Here is a 23401-nt window from a genome sequence, read left to right on the forward strand (position 1 = left end):
AAGCTCAAACATAAAAACCACATGATCATTTCGATAGATGACGAGAAGGCCTTTGACAAGATACAACATCACTTCATGATCAAAACATTGGAGAGGACTGGCATGGTTGATTCCTATCTTAACATAATAAAGGTGATATACAAAGCTCTAAAGGCCCAAATAATACTTAATGGAGAGAGACTGGAGGAATTCCCGTTAAGATCAGGAACAAGACAAGGATGTCCTCTCTCATTTCTGCTTTTCAATATAGTATTGGAAGTCCTAGCTCAAGCAATAAGACAGGAGAAGGAAATAAAAGGGATAGAATTTAGAAAGGAAGAAGTTAAGTTAGCTCTATTTGCTGATGACATGATTGTATATGTGAGACCCAAGAGTCTCCATCCCAAAACTCCTGAAGGTGATTAACTCCTATAGCAAAGTAGCAGGAGTCAAAATCAATGCACAAAAATCGGTAGCATCTCTATATGCAAATGACAAAGATACAGAGAAAGAAATAAGGGACATAGTCCCATTTTCAATAGCCACATTTTCAAAGTAAAGGCAGAACTGCTTTTCTTTCTAACTTCTTAAAATCATGGAGTGTCTTTTAATCCTTTCTTGTTCTATTTCTCTCCTCTCCCTCTATTTCCTTTGCATTTATACAAATGTATTAAAGAAAGATCATTGCTTGCTACATCTGAACCCCTTTTTGTTACAAATCAAGACTACTGTATGTTGCAGACTTTTTTTTTTGCCAAATAACACAAAGGCAAGGTAAATATTTTCAGTTTAATGTTCACTTAATGTGAATACTCTTTGTTAACAATACATACATATATATATATATATATATATATATATATATATATATATATATTACATGGTTGTCATTATTTCCTACAATCCAATAGGCGGAAAGAAAGGCAGGCGGAGAAGACAATTTAGTCAATAAAGCGCTTCCCTTGCAGTCATAAGGACCTGAGTTCAATTCCCAGATCCCATGGTAATAAAAAAAGCAATACATAGTTTAACTGCTTGTCATTCCAGCATTGCAAAAGAGACAGACAGATCCTCAGAGCTCACCAGAGAAGCAGTCTAGACTACTAGCCTACTTGAAGTTCCATATCAGTGAAAGGCCCTGTTGTAAATAAATACATGGATAAATAAATAACACAGGCCTGGGGTTTGCCTTTTGGCCTCCATATGGGTGCATGCACATATGTACTCATACACATGAACATATTCCTACTGCCCTCCCACATACACAGAAGTAAGAAAGGCGATTATTCCTATAAAGTCAGATTATTTTATTCCTGGTGTCTCAGGGATCACCAAGACATTCTATATTATATACATGTAACTATGAAGTTCCTTATTTTGTTCTTTTCTTTCTTCTCTGTTCTTCCTGATTTTTCAACATTTTATTTCTATGGTGTTTTGTCTTCCATTCAGCAAATCATATTTAATGTTTAAAAATGCTGCATTAATAACATGGTAAATGACATGATATACAGAATCGTGGTCAGTTTTACTTCCTCAAGTTATATGTACAATTCCAGGCTATCGGATTATGGTGGACATAACTTATATGATTTATTTTACACTTATAGAGGATGAGTATTGTTCTGGACAAAGAAGCTTGAAATTTCTGAAGAAGAAGAAGGAAGAGGAGGAGAAAGAGGAGGAAGACGAGCAGCAGCAAGACAAGTAGGCAGGCATAGAGGCCTAGAGCAATTTCTTATTGGTTAAGGCACTTGTCTGCAAAGCCAAAGGACCCAGTTTCGATTCCCTATATAAGTCAGATACACAAGGTGGCACATGCATGTGGAGTTTGTTTGCAGTGGCTACACTCCCTGGTACACCTATTCTTTTTCTCTCCATCTGCCTCTCTCTCTCTCTCTCTCTCTATCTCTCAAATAAATAAATAAAATAAAATATTTAAAAATGCATATATTTGAGCTGGAGAGATGGCTTAGCGGTTAAGCACTTGCCTGTGAAGCCTAAGGACCTCGGTTCAAGGCTGGATTCCCCAGGACCCACATTATCCAGATGCACAAGGGGGAGTACGCGTCTGGAGTTTGTTTGCAGTGGTTGGAAGCCCTGGCGTGCACATTATCTCTCGTTCTCTCTCTGCCTGTTGCTCTCAAATAAATAAATAAAAATTAAATATTATAAAAAAATGCATATATTTGAAAGACCTCTTTCCTTGAGCTAATAACACTCTCTCCTGAGGAATAAGTGGGTGTAGACAGTTCTTCAAGTTTGTCTTATTTTCCATCCAAGTTTGATTTTATGTGTGTAAACCCTAAAGCATCTTTTCATTTTCTAAGTCAGGAATAGCACTTTCAGCCTGAAAAACAGCAAGTGCTCATATTGTCGAAAGGAGTAGGTTTCATTCAAAATCCATTTGCCTCAATCAAAGAATGTCCTCCAACAACCCTGTAGTTTGGTCATTGTGTCTTATTTTCATGCTTGTTCTTCATTTGTACAATACTCTAAAACAAGACTGAAATTTGGCAAATTTTAGTAAAAACAAAATGGCGTTTGAGGACAAAGAGGATAGAATTAAGACCCCTTATAACACAAATACCTGCATATGAAAATAGTTTTGTGTGAGTGTAATTTTACAACTGCAAGTTATTTTCTTTATCTTTATATTGTTTTCTGTTCTCTAAGTACACAAGATAATCCAATGTAATCATCACATATGTAGCTAAATGAAAGTAGCTTTGCAAAAGTGAGATCTAATTTTTCTTTAAATATATAGCAAATATAGGAATTCAGTCATAAAATTTATTCTTTAGAAGGCCAACATTATCAGAAAAAGGAAAGATATTTTCAGTTACTGAAGCTATTATAAAAATCATATCAACCTCTTTACTTGGACTGGTCTCATGAAACCATTCCTGGAGCAAGTGTGCTGGGTGATCTTTACCTGTGGCCATAGTCCTCATTGTTTTAATAGGGTGTGACAGAAGTAACTTCATCCTGCACACACAAGATGCCCTTCAGAAGCAGAATAGGTTCTGAAGGGCAAAAGTAGAAATTTTACTTTGACACACCTACAGAAGAATGAACTTGAAGAACTGGGGAAATGGCTCAGCGCATAAGAGTATGAACTGTTCAAACAGACCCGAGTCCTAAGCCTTGCACCAAGGTAAAAGCTGAGCATGGCTGGGATGTAACTGTAATAGTGATGAATGGACAGAGACAGAAGGACTGCTGGATCTTATTGACAGCCTAAGTGAAAAAAAAATAAAATAAAATAAAGGGCGATATATTTGTACATACATGCACACATTACACAAACACACACCAAAAAAAAAAAAAAAAAGAGCAGAAGGAAGATCAGCAATAGAAAGTGACTGACTCACCTCCACAGAAACTTCCAGATCACTTCTAGACAAAAATGCTAATTAATCCAGTAGACAGACTCTTGCACTTTGCTTTTTCTTGTTTGCTTGGAGTCTCACTCTGCACTTTGGAGTCTGTTGATTCTACTTTATAAAATATCATCCATCCACTCCTGCAGTTTGAAGAATGATTATTCCTGACTGTATTTTTGATGTGTTTTCTTTTCCACGGTGAGGGGGAGCACCTACCTTGTAATGAAGACAGTCACAAATGGACAATTGCCCTTTTGATAGTGTTCAGAATGGGGGGTCCCTAGAATCAATGTCTACATCATTTTCTTAAGTAGGGTGTATTAGAGTTCTCTAAAGGAACAGAATCACTAGAATGAATTATATTAGAAAGGGAATTTATTAGATTATATTATAGTAGTCAACTAGCATTTGTAAGCCTAAGAATCAAGGATCCCCATAGCTACTCAGTCCACGTGGCCAGATGCCTCAGCAGTCCCAATCTGGCACTGAAGGCCTGGAAGCTTCCTGAGGAGCCATTGGGTTTTGATCCACTTGGATCTTCAGTTGACGCTGGTCTTCAATCCATGCTGGACACAGCATGCAGCTCCAGCAGCCAAGTGGAAGGAAGGAAGGACAGGGCTCTTTTCACCCAGACTTCCTTATATAAAGTCACCCTCTGAGAGGGGCCGCCTGCTCTGAGAGAAGGGCACACCCTGGGGTAAGGACTTCCTCCTTCAGTTAATCCTTCCTGGAACCAATCTTGGGGACCCACGACAAAGGGATTTCTGTAGATTCCTAAACAGATCAAGTTGACAACACCTTAACCATCACATGGGGGTACCCCTGCTAATCAGCTAGGTTGATGTGAATGTTACATTGTGCTTAGCAAGCATTTTGGTCCTTCCTAGAGGAGAATATTTCCCCATTTACAACCTTTGGCATACAGAGTCCTGATTAATACTTCACAGAATCAGGGAGCAGAACCATTCTGATCCTAATTCATGGAACAGAGGTTTGCATCCTTTTGCATATTCATATAAGTGTGCTCGTACATACATGTGTAAGTGCAATTGCTGGTGTGCAGACATGGAGACCAGACATCAATGTTGAGTTATCTTCCTCAATTGCTCTTACCTATATATTTAGATACTAGCTCTCCGACTTGACCTACAGCTCACCACAGTAAACCAACAATCTCTAGGACTTCCCCACCTTTACTTCCCCAGCTTTGGAGTTACAAGTGCGTGCTATTTATTAGGCCTGCCATTTTACATGGACAGTAGGGATCAGAACCCAGGTTCTCATGTGTGCATTGTAAGCACTGCATCCATTAAGTCCTCCCCTCAATCTCACAGAGTATTTTTGAACTCTATTGTTTAGGTGTGGGTCCCATTCCCGTATTACTGTGAAATCATAGTCAAAGACCCGAGTTTCTGTCCTAATTAGCCCTCAAACCTCTTTCTTTAAAAGAATATGGAGCCCATTTCAGTCTTATAAAACCTCACAACCTCATCACTCACATACACTGGTCAGGATTTAAGTTGATAACAAAAGTTAGAGTCAGAAATATTATTATAAAAAACTCTAAGTAGGGCTGGAGAGATGGCTTAGCGGTTAAGCGCTCGCCTGTGAAGCCTAAGGACCCCGGTTCGAGGCTCGGTTCCCCAGGTCCCACGTTAGCCAGATGCACAAGGGGGCGCATGCGTCTGGAGTTCGTTTGCAGAGGCTGGAAGCCCTGGCGCGCCCATTCTCTCTCTCTCCCTCTATCTGTCTTTCTCTCTGTCTCTGTCACTCTCAAATAAATAAATAAGATTTAAAAAAAAAAAAAAAAAACTCTAAGTAATCTTAGAGAGGGAACCAAAATCATAGACATGCTATCCATCTATGAAAAAGTCAAAAGGAAACACATCATTTTGTAAAATTCATAAAAGTAAATAACAAATATGTAAGTTGATGAAGAAAATATATTTTTACTTTTATTCATTTGTTTGACAGAGAAAAAGGGTAGAGAGAGAGAGATAGAGAGAGAGACAGAGAGAGAGATTGGGAGGATTGGCATGTCAGGGCCTCTAGCCACTGCAAATGAACTCCAGACGTGTGTGTTCCCTTGTGCATCTGGCTAATGTGGGTCCTAGGCAATCAAACCTGTGTCCTTTGGCATTGCAGGCAAATGCCTTAACTGCTAAGCCATCCCTCCAGCTCAGAAAAAAATATTTTTAGTGTGAACAATTACTAACTGCAGTCACTTCACCCACATCACTCTCAATAAATAACACTTTAGAATTGCTATGATTTAAGTTTAGAATAAAATCATTATTGAAATTAACTATACAAAGTAATGCCAGGGTCATTTGATCCCTGGACATCTCACCCTTGCATAATGTTTTATCCCTTGAAAGAGTAGTGATTTCAATGATTGTGGTGTCACCACAAACATAGGATTCAATTTGTCAAGAAGTCTGTTTGTCCCCTTCTCAAATGTGGGAGCTATTCAATTCTAGAAATCTAAATCATTTCCAGAGATTGCTTATGGCAACATGATCACACTCCAAGAAGAAGAGGGCACAGGCACTTTTAATTGGGTGAGTTTATTCATGAATGTATTGTTTAGTACAGTTTGATGCATGTGCATACACCAATGTGTAAATTAATCAATTGAAAATCCAGATAGAAAAATAGAAAAAATAAATAAATTTGAAACATGCTAACAAGATTATCTATGGGAATGTATTAAAACTATCTTCTAGCAATATAACCAGAGAACATCTGAACATCTGATTTTTTTAAAAAATATGTACATATATATATATATATATATATATATATTGTGTATACATATACATATATATATAAATTATTTATTTTAGTGAAAGAAAAAGAGGCATAGAAAGAGAAAATGGGAGCATCCGGGCCTCTAGACACTGCAAATGAACTCCAGATATATGTGCCATTTTGTGCATTGGGCTCACAAGGGTTCTAGGGGTTTGAACATGAGTCTTTTGGCTTTGCAGGCAGGCACCTTAACAGATAAACCATCTGTCAAGCCCAAAACATCTGATTTTTGAAGGCTACCAGTATTAAAGGTATGGGGCATTTTTTTTTTTTTATAATTAGCTCTCAGAATGCTTATTCAATGTGATCCTCTCAAAACTTATTGAGAATTTAAGTAATATTTGAAATGGAGTATAACTTTTTGGTAATATGGGGCCAACTAATGTGAAAATGGAAGTTTTCTGGAAGAAGATGCTTTAATTAGAGTTCAGAATCAGTAGTGTCTATAATCAAAATCTGTTGGAAGGACATGTTGATGCTGACTTGTAATAAAATTTTACATATTTTATCTTTGGAAATGTCTTTTATGCAGATATTTATTGCCAAATTCGGATGCTATTTAAGGAGCACAAAATACTAACTGAGCAGATTCGCCATTTATAGAATCCTATTTCAGATCTGCATTTGATACTGGTATTTTTGCATGCCTTAAATTGCATATTAATCTGTTCTCAAATGAAGGTTTGGTGGATGGTCTTCAATGGCTCATTAAGTGGGTTGTGAAGTGCAGAGATTATTTTATGCTTACATTAAGGTCAAAAAATGACTAAGAATTGACATTTGAGTTCAGAATATGCATTCCATGCAAATATATGTGGGAATGCAGGTCTTGCTTCCTTATTGAGCGTTTGACACCTGAAGCAGTGATGGAGCAGCCTGACTGTACATCTCACCGTCCAGTGCACAGAAGCTCAACCGTGAACACAAGCTAACTTCCAAAACAGTTACTCAAGGGTGCAGAGCGCTTTGCGCTGATCTTAGTCTTGAGTTAAAAAAAAAGTCGCCAAGGATACCACTGTTAGACTATCAAATCTGTGCCTATAGATTGTAAGACAAGGTAATATTTTCAACTTTTTCTGACAAAGAAAAAAAAAAATCACAGGAACAACAATGGCTGCTTACGGGTAACAGACTGGCCCTGTTGGAAGTACTTAATAATGCAAGTGTGGTTAACACTCTGCTGTAAGGTAACTATGGATAAATGCTGCCATGAGTGACGACGCTCTTCACTTTCCAAAGCTCTGAGCGTCTACTAAGCTAAGTCATTTTTTCTTGGGTGTATTTCACCACCATCAATTACGACACAAATCAGATGATTTCTTGTCAGGTTGTATTAGAGCACTTTTAATTTTCTCAGAAAAGTATACTTGTGTGTAGCTCCACACAGTCTCTTCCTGCAGGCTAAGTCTTCAGTCACTGCAAACTCAGCACTTACTCCTTAAACAGTGACACCTGAGCAGTGTTGTTCACGTCTGTCACTTTATTAACAGACAAAGCCACTGAAAATGTTTGCCTGACTTTATAGTTGATGACTAACATTAGACTCCATGTTTCAACTTTCTGAATCACTTCATGCAAAAAAAAGAAAAAAAGAAAAAAGTGAAGTGGTCTGTTAAGTTACTGTAATTGACAAAAAATGCAGATATTTATGGGTTGACACATGGTTATTCATATGCACACACACTATGGAATGGGAAGCTAATGCATAGATTGATAATTTTGTAGTTATTTATTGTTATTAGAATGCTCATCTCTATGAAGGCTAGCAGTCTTAAACAGGATTTATGTGTGTTTTGTCTTATTTTGTTTTGTTTTAATCTGGATACATTTCTGCACAGCTGTGACAATCTGCTCCTCTTGCTTGGCTGGCAACGAACAACTCATTGACCTACTTTCTTAGCTCTATGAAGGATCTCTTGAAGCCTCTGTTGTAGTGGCCACCTCAGACATCAGTTTTCTCTGTGGTATCCTTTCTGATTCATACTTTTACCTAAAAACTCTGTCATGGTCAGGTGCTCTACAGAACTTTGATCTGTTTTGCAGCCGGAATGTTTGAGAATCCTTAAACAACAGGAGGTTTGAAATATTCAAATCTAAGTAGTTAACTTGAGATGGCCCTGTCTATAGTGAGATGCTTCTGAAGTCTGAGAGGCAGGATTGGCACAGACTAGCTCAGTTTCTTGGAGAGATTGTGTTTTCCCCTTTCTACTTCTGACTTTTAGAAGTGTGCAACCTATAAGCAAATCTCAGTGGGTTTATTTCCATTTTATTGGGATTTACTTTTGCATCTTGAAAACCTTTCTATTTTTACTAAGAACATATTTTATATGGTGCTTTTAGCACATTTATGCTGTGAGCACAGCACAGCCCACTGTAATCTCTTCCACTATCTCATTTTCCTGATCTGAGCACTAAACAATTATCAATCTGTTTTTTTGCCTCTGTGCAGTCTTTGTCTGGGAAATTTCATGTAAATGGAATCATATAATATAATCATATAATATGTGTTCTTTTGAGACTTCCCAATTTCACTTATCATACTAATTGAAACAAAACTATTAAACAAGAACAGTGTCCTTCCTTTATGGAAAAGGGGAAGACACAAACTAAGTGATGGTATGAATTAGTAACATAGAATCCTTCCTCTTGGTTAGCATTTAAAACATATTTATTGATTGATTAATTTGGAAGTAAAAAGAGAGAGAACAATGGATATGCCAGGGCCTCTAGCCTCTGCAAACTCTAGATGGATGTGCCACTTTGTGCATCTGGCTTAAAACAGACACTGGGGAATCAAACCCAGGTCACCTAGTTCATTGTGCATTGTAGGCAAACACCTTAACCACTAGAACATATTCTCCAATCCTTGGTTAGTATCTTTTCTTTTAACTAAAAAAAAAAATATCTCTCTTAATAAGAGAGAAAGAATACTTTGGCCAAAAGCACCCTGTAGTGGATATGAAAAGCTTTACCCTAAAACCCATGCTGTTGCTGATAAATCTTAGTGACAGAATTGGCTTACGCCCTATGGTGAGGTGTTGGTAAGGGAGGTCCATATGGCTCCCAAAACAATGCAGGCCATTGCCAAAGCACTTTGTTACCACCATATTTAACTGGTAAAACCCTATCACTAAAGACACGACAGCCTGTGGTGTCAGGATACTGAGAGATAAAGCTGGAACTGAGATGGATGCTAGCTCCCTACTGGCTGGCCTTCATACTGCTAGAAAGTTCTATGTGGGCTTCTAGGAGATAATGGTCAACAACACAAACAACACACAACAAGCAGTGGATCTTGCAAGCCTCAAAATCAGTCATCTAGACTTGATATACACACTGCTGCAATAGTGACACACAGGCCATGCAGATATTCAACTGTTCTCTGCATATGAAACTCACTTAGTGGGACAAAATTCCCTCTTTGCACTGAGAACCAAGCAAGAAGCCTATAACTTGAAAGGTCATAGACCCTAGGAGGAAGCCCCTATTACACTCTGGCTAAAAAATGATGTCATGATTATCAATGTGTCTTCTCAATGTCTATGTTTATCCCTTTTAAGGAAGCTCCAGGACTAAATGGTTTCACTAGTGAATAATAGAAAACATTTGAGAGAGACAACACCAATGGAAATTAACCCTCTTCCAGAAAATGGCAGTGAAGAGAAGCTAACCATTCATGAGCTTCTTGCTGCACAGGGAGCAGAAGCAGTCAGCGACTGGGGACAGGGTCCTGCGTAACCTGAGGTGCAGAGAAATCTCCAAGAAAATACCAACAAATCATATCAAGCAATATGTCTACATCATTACTGATTGGTACTTATCCTTGGATAAATTCAAGATTAGTTGTGACAGTTCATTTTAATTCTCAACTTTATGGACCAATTATAATATAAAATGAAATATCTGGAAATTAATCAAAAACATATGTAAGAATGATTGACTTGCTTAGAATTATTAAATTGGAAAAGAAAACTGGCCTATGTAGATTTTGTCTACACACAGACCTACATGCACACATACAAGAGAGCAACAGAATAAGGTTTTTGGAAGAAATTGGTAAGAGCCCAGTTATCTGTCGATTTTGAAGAGTTTATCATTTCCTTAATATGTGTTTTTATACTTTCATCAAAAGTTATCTGATGTTAAGTGTTAGGATTTAGCTCTGGGCTTCTGGCCTGTTCTACTGCTCATGGTGTTTATTTTTGTCTCATAGACATGCTGTTTTGCTTATAATGGCTTTGAAACATTTTGAGAAGGCAGATAGTTTGGTGACTAGTTTTGTCTTTCCCACTAGAGCTGTCTTGACCATTTGAGGACTTTTCTGGTTCTATAGACATTTTACTTATATTACTAATTTTAACATAATCTTGAAATGGGAAAATCATTGTCAACATCAATAAAAACAATAAAAACTTTGGCTGGATCTGGTGGTGCATGCCTTTAATCCCAGCACTAGGGAGGCAGAGGTAGGAGGATCACTGTGAGTTTGAGGCCACCCTGAGACTACATAGTGAATTGCAGGTTGGCCTGGGCTAGAGTAAAACCCTACCTAAATAAAAAAGGAAGAAAAATAAAAAAATAAAGCAATAATAAAAACAATAAAATCATAAACAAATCTGTTGGTAAAATATTTCAGTAGCTATGACATTGAAGAACTGCCCACATGAAAAGATATTTTCTATCATTTAGTCATTAGGAAAACATAACTAGTAAAAAAAAATAGCAGGTACTAATGCAAACTAAATATCATGGCTAAAATTTAAAAAATACTAATAATGTCAATAAGTGGCAAGAATGCTAAGCAGGTGGAATTCTTATGCTTTTCTTACAAGAATGCAAAACGGCATAGCAGCGGGTACAGCCAGAGGACTGACAAGCGTGTGAACAAACTCTGGGCCTGACTAGGAGGACATGACACGCACGTCCAGTTTGTTTGGTAATTTAAAATGACATTGAGATGTAAGTTTTACAAAGTTATTCATGTGAATTTCCTAATTTGAATGTTTCCATTCGTATTTGGGGCACCTCTGCAGTTGAGAGTTGGTGATTGTAGCATTTTATTTCTATCATTTTCTATCATTATAGAATCTTAGATGAGAGATATTTAACAATAAACTGATTATATCTGATGAAATATTATGGGAAATTAATTTTTGTGCCCTTGTACACAGATTGAAAAATATGCTTCATTTCATTGCCTATATTAGTAAAATAAAATTTGTTTTCATTCCTTCATTTCTTTTATATTATTTCTGATGTTACATCAAGTATACTAGGTAGATTCTCTTAAAATTCTAAGGGTAATAGTCTCTCTTAAACTACCAGTAGCATAAATTGAAAAAAGCTAATGTGGTAAATGATGACCACCAAATGTAGCCATGCCTGGACTACAATAAAAATCCATAGAACTGTCATTATAGAGAAATATGAAGCACTGATTAAAATACCCATGATAGAGAATGATAGAGAATGGCTTTAAATACAAAGCTGAATCAATTGTGAACACTACACATCATTCTGAATCCCATTTAAACTACTATTGCTTCATTAGAGCCTATGAGGTTCTTCTAAAGCTGAAGTCATATTTCTCTCCTTTGAAACTCTGCAGCACTTGCTACCATTTTTGTCATAAATCATAATTTTTCTTATTGAAGTGTCTCATTCCATGATTAAACTGTGATTTATCTGAAGGTGGTAACTATGTCATTTATATTTTTTGTGTCACTGGCAATGTCTATAATGGCATCTAGAGCAAGGTAAGTGCTCAAAAACTGGCGTTTCAGGCCTTGGCTATGCCTCTATCATTATTTTGTTAACTATAAGAGGCAAAAAATAAAGTATAAAATAATATAAATATGTCTTTATGAATATTTGAAAACAACAGATTACAAATATAAAGTACAACCAGCAGGCTCACAGCTGCCATAGTTTACCATGTACTTACTACCTGCCTGCCCCAGTATTTTTCATTATGTTGACCTCAAATGGCATTGACCAATTTTGGCTACTTTAGGATTATCTTCTAAGTACATTGCGCTGTGTAGCTAGCTTGTGGTTTCAGTTATATATTCTAAATACATTTGAATTTTTCTACTTTGAACTAATGATAAATTTGTTGGAAAGTGACCACATTGTAAATAAAGGCATATCTATATGCGACTGAGGAATACACCACTATCATCTGTTTGCATAGTTCACTATTGTATATAAGCATACATTTGTTTTTACTGCATAAAATAATTTTATTGCAAAGATGAATAGAACAATTTGAGATTTCTCCCAATGACACAGGTTTCTTTTAATTTCTGAAAATTTCAAATTGCTATAAACAGGATGACATATACCAAACAATGACATTTTACTCATCAGTATGCAAAAAATGAAATTATAAAAGTTGTCAGAAATGAATCTGGAAATATTACATTAAAGAAAGTGACTAAAGTCATGAAGCCCTAAACTGCACATTCTTCCTCATATACAACTTCTGGCATTTACTATTTGCATGTATGTGTATAAAGGCAACAAACAGGGGCACAACCTAATCACTAGAAAGACAACCAAGATTGGCTAATTAGAGACAAAAATGAAGTAGATTAAGGGTAAAAGGACCCATGTGACATATCTATTAGTCAAGGTTCTCTCGAGGAACAGAAGCAGTAGAATGAATTGTATTAACAGGGAATTTAGTGGATTGGCTTATGGCAGTCCAGAAACAGCAATTTTTAGGCCCGAGAGTCAAAGAACCCAGTAGCTGCTCAGTCCATGAAGCTGGGTGCCTCAACCATCCCTATCTGGCAGTGCAGGCTGTGCTGGTCTTCAGTCCATTCTGGAAGGCAGCAAGCATCACTGGCAGCCAGGTAGAAGGAAGAGGTTATTTTTTCCCAGAGCCTCCTTAGATAAAGTCTCCCTCTGAAAGGGGCTTCCCAATCTTGGGGGAAGGACGTCCTCCTTCAGCTAATCATTCTGGAAGCAACATCAGAGACCCATTCAAGAGGAATGACTGGATTTCTAAATATATCATGTAGACAGAAAAACAAACAAACAAAAAAAAAACTTAGCCCATCATGTCACCTCAGCAGGTCTTGTTTCTTTACCTGGAGCGGTGACCCATATCTTCATTCCTGAAGGATCTGGGCCACTTATTGCACTGCTTTGATTGGGTTGTTGCAGATGACTTTGATAATAGGGCATGTTTAACACCAAGAGATGCCCTAAAGGATCTCCTGCACTCCAGACATACTCTTCCTTTCCTCCATTGTGGAGGAGCGGTCAGATTTCCCCCTGGTAGTCTGGAGCAATCACCCCTGATAACACTGTAACTTCTTTCTCAGCCTGTTCACTCAAGTGCATCAGGATCCTAAAATAGCCAGGAGGAAGGCTTAGATTCTAGTTCAATGGAATGTTCTTTGTGCCTCTTGGCAAAAGCCCCTCTGGAACCAAGATCTCTAGGCCAGTAGAGCATAAGCTTGTGGGAAGAGGAAGCAAAAAATTGATTAACGAGTCGCTTGGGATGATGATAAGCAGTACCATTCACATTCCCACCCCTTAATTCGTGGACCTGTGAATCCAGGCTATAGGAGAAACTGTACTATATATAGGATGGTGATTCAGAGCATATATAGCCTTCTGGAGGACACTCCTCCAGCCTTCCAAGCAATTGCCACCTAGTTGGTGCTGTAGTTATTTTTTTAAAAGATTATTTCACCATTCTATCAAGTCAGTTGTATCAGAGTGGTGGGGTACATGGGAAGACCAGTGAATTCCATGATTGTGAGCCCACTGTCGTACTTCCTTGGCTGTGAAGTGAGTTCCTTTGTCAGAAGCAATGCTGTGTGGAATACCATGATGATGGATAAGGCATTATGTAAGCCCACAGATGGTAGTTTTGGCAGAAGCACTATGTGCAGAAAAAGAAAATCCCTGCCTAGAATAAGTGTTTGTTCCAGTAAGGACAAAAGGCTACCCTTTACACAATGGAAGTGGTCCAATATACTCAACCTGCCACAAAGTTGCTGGCTTGTCATCCAGAGGAATTCTACCATATCGGGGACTCAGAGGTGGACTCTGCTGCTGAAAGATTTAGCAGTCAACAGCAGCCATAGCCAGGTCAGCCTTAGTTAGTGGAAGTCCATATTGTTGGGCTCATGTGTAACCTACATCCCTGCCACCATAGCCACTTTGTTCATGGGCTATTGGGCAATGACAGGGATGACTGAGGAATGAGGTTGACCACTATCCACAGAATAGGTCAGCTTATCTACTTGATTATTAAAGTCATCCTCTGATGAGGTCACTTTCTAAAGATCATTAATATGGGACACAAGACTCTTTACATCCACACCCATTCAGAAAGTTGTACTCACAAACACCTTCCCCAAATATCCTTCTCACCAATATTGCAACTGTGCTCCTTCCAAGTCCTGGACCACCTGGCTAAACCATTGGCCACAGCCCATGAGTCACTGTATAACCACACATCTGGCCATATTTCCTTCCAAGCAAAATGCAAAACCATGTGCACTGTTCAAAGTTCTGCCCATTATGAAGACTTCCCTTTACCACAGTCCTTCAGAGTTGTCCCAGAAAGGGGCTGTAATGCTGCAGCTGTCCACTTATGGGAGGTGCCCACATAACATGCTGAACCACCTGTAAATCATGCCCTAGTCCTATCCTCCTCAGTCAACTGATAATAGGGCACATCCCATGATGCCATAGGTGCAGACTTGGGGACAGGAAGCATTGTAACAGGAGTTTCAACCATAGGTGATTGGGCAACTTCCTCATCTAACTTACTTGTACCTTCAGGGCTGCTTGAGCCCAATCAAGTATATAACACTTCCACTTGATGATGGACTGCTACTATGCATGTCCAACTTTATGGCCTGATGGGTCATATAACACCCAGCTTATAATGGGCAGCTCAGGCCGTATAGTAACTTGATGGCCCATTGTCAAACATTCAGTTTCCACTAAGGCCCAATAGCAGACCAAGAACTATCTATCAAAGGGAGAATAACTGTCAGCAGATGATGGCAGAGCCTTGCTCCAAAGGCCTACTCTGTGATTCACCTATGGGGACCTGCCAAAAGCCCCAGACAGCATCTCTATCTGCCACCAACACATTGGGTACCATCAGATCTGCTGGATCATATGGCCCAAGGTGCAGAGCAGCCTGCATAGCAGCCTGGACCTGTTGAAGAGCCTTCTCTTTTTCTGGGCCCCACTGCAAACAAGCAGCTTTACAAGTCACTTGGTATATGGGACAAAGTAACCCACCCAAGTGAGGAATGTGCTGTCTCCCAAATCCAAATAAGCCCACTAGACATTTTGCTTCTTTCTTAGTGGTAGAAGGGCCAAATGCAACAACTTATTCTTCACCTTAGAGGGAATATCCCTGCATTCCTGACACCACTGAACTAGAAATTTCACTGAGGTGGAAGATGGAGGACACTCCTTCAGCCCACCAAGCAATTGCCACCTAGTTGGTGCTATAGTTATTTTTTTAAAGGTCATTCCACCATTCTATTAAGTCAGCTGTATCAGGGTGCTATATCAAAATCCTTGAATTTTGGATGGATTTATTGCCCATCCTCTGATACACATATGCTGTGCCAACAACTCCAGAGTGGTTGCAACCTCCTGTTCATTTCATCCAATCAGCATAATACCATCTATATAATGGACTAATATGACACCTTATTGTGGTGTTTTGATTCAGGTGTTCCCCTAAACTTAGGGTTTCTGAATGCTAGGTTCTCAGTTGATGGAGATTTGGGTATTGCCTCCTGGAGGCAGTGTATTATTGGGGGTGGGCTTACGGGTATTATCATAGATTGAGGATGGATCCCTGGGCCCACACCCCCAGGGCTCTCTGTCTAGGCAGCATGCTAAATGGGGGGGCAGGGGGTGTTGTAGATCATTCTCTAATCCATATATCAGGGTGAGATGGCATGTTGGGGCAATATGTCCTCATTCTGTCTTTGAGCTTCAATCTCTAAAACTGCCTGAAAAATGCTAGGTTTCTCCTATCCTCCCTCACTTTGAATTATAGCAGTGTCCCCTTGTCAGTGTTTGGCACACCTTCCTGTTGTTATTGTCCACCTTATGTTGGTCAGGGTTGATGTTCATCCTCTGCTCATGCCATTGTTTTCCCCTGCCATTATGGAGTTTCCCCCTTGACTCTGTAAGCCAAAATAAACCCCCAATTTCCCAAAAGCTGCTCTTGGTTGGGTGATTTCTGCCAGCAATGCGAACCTGAGTGCAATACTTGTGGAATGGACAAGGGATCAAGATCCCTGCAAATTAAGCTATGACACACGGCTGGAGAGTTAATATAACCTTGAAGTAAAACAGTAAACCTGTACTTCTGACCTTGACAGATAAAGGCAAATTGCTTTCAGTGGTCCTTGTGGACCAGTATGGAGAAGAAAGCATTTACAAGAATAATAGCTACATGCCAGGTACAGGACATGTGATAATCTGCTCAAGTAAAGAAACCATACCTGCTACAGCAGCTGCAATTGGAGTCACCACGTGTTTAAGTTTCCAGTAATCCACTTTCATTCGCCATGATCCATCTGTCTTCTGAACAGACCAAATAGAAGAGTTAAAGGGAGACGTGGTGGGAGCTACCACCCCTGCATCCTTCAGGTTCTTTGTAGTGGCATTAATTTCTGCATTCCCCCATGGGGTGTTATACTGTTTTTGGTTCACTATTTTCCCTGGTGGAGGAAGCTCCAATGGCTTCCATTTGGTCTTCCAGCCATATTAGCTGTCACTCCACAAGTCAGGGAACTAATGTGGGACTTCTGCCAACTTCTAAGCATATCTCCCAATTATGCTTCCTGGGAATGGGTAAGTAACTACAGGATGAGTTCAGGGACACACTGTCAGTCTAATATTTGCCCAAACTCCATTGATCAGCTGACCTCCATAAACACCTACTTTAACTGGAAGGTGACTCTGCTGCCTAGGGTCTCCTGAAACCAATGTCAATTCAGAGAGAGTGTCCAGCAGTCTCCAAAATGTCTGATTATTTCCTTTTCTCCAGCGTACAGTTACCCTAGCGAAAGGTTGTAGGTCCCTCTGAGGAAGGAAAGGGCTGAGCTTAGTATTAAACATTTAAGGGTTGTACAAGGGCCCTTTCTTAAGGGGATCCAACCACCCTTTCAATCAAGAGGCTCAGAATCTGTAAACTGGCCCAAGTCTGGAAAGTGGTTAAGAAGCCTTGAATCTATGTTACTATAATTCAAAATGAATGAGGATAAGAGAAACCTAGCATTTTTCAGGCAGTTTTAGTTAGACATAGAAGCTAAATGAGAGAACCAGGACATATCACCCCAACATGCCATCTCTCCCTGAAATATAGAGTAGATGATGGTCTGCAGCACCCCTGCTGCTCCATTTAGCATGCTTCCTAGACAGACAGCCCTGAGTATGCAGGCCCAGGGATCCACCTCCAATGTACCAACCAATTCGGTCTTCCCCTTGCCTCTAGATGCTTCATCTTCTTCCTGTCATGAGCCCCGCCCCACCTGCTCAGATCAGCTCTGCTCTGCTTCTCTCCTTGGCCTAACTAGTTCTGGTTCAGAACACAAGGATACACATGAATCCAGATTCCTTTCACCCTGGGTGAGGGGGAAGAGGATAAAATTGTTCATTGGCTTAGATGGCTTTTCTGCTTATCTTTGCTTTACAGTTTGGGTTAACTTCTCTCTTTGATTGCATGCATGATTTTCCCCTTGTTTCTGAATCTGCCATGTGTGGCTTCTTCCCAAGTTTCCCAACATGAGCTTCTAGATTCTATTTTCCACATGCCAGCAGCTTTACCCTAAGTCCTCTTTAAAGTTCTCAGATTCTCTTAAGGGTATGTGCTTGTGGCTTTATTATAGTCTCCCCCCCCATGACAGTATGTTTGCTAAATGCCACAACTTGTGGTTTCTCCCTTAAATAAGCCCCACAATTTGTGATTTTTCTCCTCAATAAACTTAATAATTCATAATTTATCCTTCTTGAGTCTGCCTTTATCAATTCTTTGAAAAGGTAGGACAGACCCTAAAACTTGGGGTTCAAACATCAGGGGACCCCTCATGAACCCCCAAATCCTGTATCAAAAGTGACCTTTTGTTCCTTTGCTCTGGAATTTTCATGCTTATACAAATCAAGCAGGAACTGAGTAGGCTTCTGACCTATTTTACTTCTGGGGACACCATGATTAATCAACCAGTACCAAAGGTCTGCATGAGTCATACCATTATGAGCATTGTTTTACCTGTGCTGTCCATTGTGGTAAACACATTCACCTCACCTTTTGTGATTCCGCACTGCCACTTGGCCCTTGTTATTTCAAGACCCAGTTAGACGCATTATATCTAAGTCACCCAATGCAACAACTGCAGCTTGAATGTAAGGTTTTCTTTTCATAAAGAACAATGATTGGGCATTTTAAGCATGCTAGAGCTCCTCTCACAAATCTGTTTCTTAAAGCTTAGTGAATGGCACATTATCTGGATGTTCCCACTGTGGGGCAAAGATGAGTTTACATGGCAGAGCTACTCCAGCATTCCAAGTTTTTGAGCATTATAATCCCTTCTTCAACCTTAAGGCAAGTGATATCAGGCAGCTCGAGCTCATTCACAGTAGGCCATCTTTGGATCCATACTTCAGCCAACCAATCAAATAAACTCTTGGCACCACTTCCAACTACACACGCTGCAGTGTTAAATCTAAAATCTTTGCTCAGTGGGTCCATTGCAATAAATTTACTCAGATCTAATCTTATATTCCTTCCTTCATCATCCCAAATGCTTAAAAGCCATTCCCACACATAGTCCCCATGCTTCTGCCTACACAAGTAGAAAGTTCCTGAAGTTCTTTAGGGGTGTACCTCACCTCCTCTTGTGTGACACTTTCTATCTCACCTTTAGGGGCCTGCCTACCTTTATGTCTGGTTCTAGGTCTATGGGTGAAGATGGGTGGGCACTCCTCCTACAGGGAGAGTCATTGCTGGCTCCTCAGGCAAAGAAGTATTATTTCCTCAGGCAAGAATGTAGAGGGAGATACTTCTGGGTGTGGGGGTGGGAATGCAACTGCTGCTAAGGGAGAGGAGGTCACATATTTATGCAAATCAACTCCTTCAGGACTTTGCATTCAGTGTCCCCAGATTCTTCAGGGTCTTCGCACACATCCCCATCCCAAGTCATAGGGTCCCACTCTTTTCCAATCAGTGCCCTCACGTTCACTTCTGATAGCCTTCAAGGCTGGGATTTGAGCTTGGATTGCAAGTTAGCTAATCTTACAATGAGAGCTTGGGTTCATTTTTCTGTGATTTGAGCCCTGTTGGGGCTAGAGGGGAGACTCCTCCAGGGCTCCCTTAGAAACCTTCAGATCATGTATGTTGGTCTTAAGCTTGGAAATTTCCTTTCTGAACTTCTGCTTTTCCTGTAATAGTTTATCCAGAGATGTTAGAAGCAACACACCATCATCACTTGTCTTATTTTTCCATAAATATTCAAAACTGTTAGATACAGAGTCATAAGACATGACTCAGAATCCCCAAATACATCTCTCTAATAAAGTTCTTTAAATAGTTCACACCATGGATTATCAGCACTCTCCTTTTTACCAGCAAAGATTTTAGTAGCATTGAAGTTGGAGAGCTAACTCCAGTTAGTGCCAAGCCTAGTAGAAAAATCCATTTTGTCAACTCAAAACACACAGCGCTCACCTCAAAGAAGATACAAGACAGTTTATTCTGGAGCCAAATATGAGTGACCATAGCCCCAAAACACAGATTCACATTATCCCAAATCCCATGTTCTAACATGTTTGCAATTTCATGAAGGTTTAATAGTTACAAAAGAAATTCATAAATCAAGGTACTTTTAAAATACAATGGCTGACCATCAAGGAGGTGGCTTATAGCTAAGCAGGAAAATTTCCGTGACAGGCCTAAGATTCTACCCAATGACATTCTCAGCTCTAAGGTTGGTGGAAGCTGGGGGTCTACTCTTGTATTTCAAAAACAATATCTGATTAACTGATATTCACCAGAATTTTAGGCCAGACACAGAGGTGTGCAATAAATGGCTATTAAAGGACAAAAAGTAGCCCAAGTTAAGTAGGTTTTGGTCTTGCAACATTCCATCTCTGTGGTTACAGGAGGTTTATCAGTCCATGAAGACTTGCTGGAAGTAGGTGTAACAGATTCAGTCCTTTTCTAGGAACTTTAAGTTCACAATTATTACAATTCTATTTCTCCAGAAACACTTCTGGTGCCACAATCTGCATTCGTCAGGGTCCTCTAGTGGAACAGAACTGATAGAATGATGTGTCTTAAAAGGGAATTTATTGGAAGTCCAATAATACCAGTTTGCAAGCCTGAGATACAAGGAACTTGGTAGCTTCTCAGCTCATGAGACTGGATGCCTCCAAAGTCCTAATACATCACTGAAGGCTGCAGTCTTCCTGGAGAGCTACTGGTCTTCAGGCCAAACTGAAAGGCAGCCAGAAGCACAGGCAGCCAGGAGGGAGGAAGGGATTCTTTCCTCCCAGAGCTTCTTTAGATAAAGCCCTCCTTCTGAGAGTAACCTCCACTCCACTCAGTTAACCCTTCCTGGAAACAACCTCAGAAACCCACTCAAGATGAATGTCTGTGGATTCCTAAACAGATAAGTTGACAACAAATCTTAACCATCACAACATGCAAACAGAAAAAAAGGGTGTCATAAGTGAGGGGAAGGGGGTGGGGAAGTGACTGGGGAGGATATCCAATTAAAATAAACTTGGAAATGTAACTAAAACAACTTGTATGTGAAAATGATGCCTAAAGTTGTATACTAAGTAAAAATAATAAATTATAATAATAAATTATACCTAAAATGGAAACAAAAAAAAATACACTAAAGTCCTAATCCTCTCAGGGACAGTATTTGCAGACAGGGAGGTGACTTTATTTAATGCAATGAGGTAGGTACCCTGTGATCCAATAGAGATACAAAGAGGCCAGAATCTCCTCTCTTTCCACCAATAAGGCATCCATAAGTAAACCAGGAGGAGTTCTCTTAACAAGAATCAACCTGTGTACTACAGTACCTTGATCTAGAGCTTCCCAGCCTCAGAGACCGAACTAAATACATTTCTATTGTGTAACCCATACAGACTATAGGACTTTTTGTTATAGACCAAGCTAACTAAACATGCAGGTTCTTCAATTGGCAGCTCTTCCCATATGGACTTACATAAATTTTTGATGTAAACAAAAAAAAAATCAATTTTTTGTGATCCACTATGTCCAAATCCTATCTTATACCATAGTCACCTACTCATTACCTACTCATACTCATGTCTCAATACTGGACACAGAGGCTGATATAAAGTACATGTTCCACAATACTGGATTATATAATTTAAAAGTGAACAAAATAAATATGGGAAATTACCAATGTAATACAATCAACCTTATAAACTAAAATACTCACCATTTCTTATATACCCTGTTAAGTAAAAAAAAAAAAATCTCTAAATTATCTGAAACAAAATTAAACACTTCCTCCTATGCAAAGAGCAATTTTAGGTTCTCGGTATTTTGGAAATTACAAATATGAGTGATTAATGATTAATTCTTGCCAAAAACTCTGTCATCATTACCTGCATCACATAATCAACATTCCCTGTTTTACACAGTTTCACAAGTTTGCTCACTTTTGGGACACCAGCCCCTTTTTTCCCCTTTTAAAGATATGTCAAAGAAGGAAATCATTATTATTTTAGAGGTGCCATCCCTGTTGTAGCCCACAGTTGGTGAGATCCTGATAATGGAGAGTGGGATCAGATTTTGGATATGGTTCTGACTTATTTAACAGAACCAGCTATGGGTTCCATCCCACTGAGGAGATCTGTTAGCCAAATCAAAAGCAGTTGTTTACCCACCATGGCTATGTGCCACTATTGCACGTGTGTAAGTATCATGTCAGGTTGGTTATCCCATTTATCTTTTGTTTATTTTTATTTATTTGAGAGCAATAGACAGAGAGAGAGAGGTGGGGGGATGGGCACTCCAGGGCCTCCAGCCACTGCAAATGAACTTCAGACATGTGGGCCCCCTTGTGCATCTGGCTAACATGGGTCCTGGGGAATTGAGCCTCAAGCACAGGTCCTTAGGCTTCATAGGCAAGTGCTTAACCGCTAAGCCATCTCTCCAGCCCTCATTTATCTTATACTGACTCCACTCTTCTTTAGAGAATTTGCTTCTCTTTTTCAGATGGATGCAGATCCTGAAGACATATTCAGCCCATAATACCTCACTAGGGTCCCAGCTGAAATCATAAAATAATTGTGTAAATGAGCAAGAATGCTACTTTCTTGGTGAACCTGGTACCAGCACAAGGGTGAAGGAGATAGACACAGAGAACACCCAACTTCTACCAACCCAGATATGCAGAGACATAAAGGCTCCCAAGACCTCATCACTGAACTAGACTGAAAATGAACCCAACCTGGCTCAGGAAAATTTGTGAAAGAAGGGTCAGAAAGATTGTTAGAGGCACAAGTTGGGTCATTATGCACAGAGACATTGTCTCTTACACATAAGTAATGGCTACCCCTACAATGCATGACTCACATTCCCCAAAGAGGAGGGTCCCTGCAAAGTGGGGGCACAGGGAGGAGGCTAATGATGACACGAACATGGCTGCATACACACTGTGTACATAACTAACAGTAATAATTTTAAAAATTATTAAGATCTAAAACAAGGAAATCAAAAGAGAAAGAAATGAAGGTCAGGAATGGAGAAAAGAAAATTGGGGGAAGATACAAGAAAAATGGGGAAGGCAAAAGTGGCCCAGAATCCTTAAAGTTAGTCTTTGTTTTCTATTTGAATCTAGCCAGGTCAGGGGGACTGTCTACCACTTGATTCTGGAAACTTCCTATTCAAGTTCTAGTGCCAAGAACTGTTATGATGAGAAGTATATTATCTTGCACTGCATCTTATTTCATTCTTTTAATGGCTGCTGACTCCTAGTAAAGACAGCCTCATCTTTATACAGTACTTTCAATATAACAAATATTTCCTGGATAACAGAGCTAAGACCATAATGGGTTAAAGGATCCTTTGGAGGAGGTGACTTAGTCTCAAAGTAGAAGAGAGGAAGACACTGTTGATAATAATGACTTGTATCTTTATTGCCATTCATCAACCTAGCTTTATCACCTAGGTATCCTCA

The 23401-nt window shown here is 39.4% G+C and overlaps 1 pseudogene; it reads left to right on the forward strand.

Moving 5' to 3' along the window:
• Positions 1 to 1549: 1549 nt before the first annotated feature.
• Positions 1550 to 23401, forward strand: part of LOC101615362 — a 66804-nt pseudogene continuing 44952 nt past the window's right edge.

This window comes from Jaculus jaculus, chromosome 15 (assembly GCF_020740685.1).
Source record: "Jaculus jaculus isolate mJacJac1 chromosome 15, mJacJac1.mat.Y.cur, whole genome shotgun sequence".
Lineage (NCBI taxonomy): Eukaryota > Metazoa > Chordata > Mammalia > Rodentia > Dipodidae > Jaculus > Jaculus jaculus.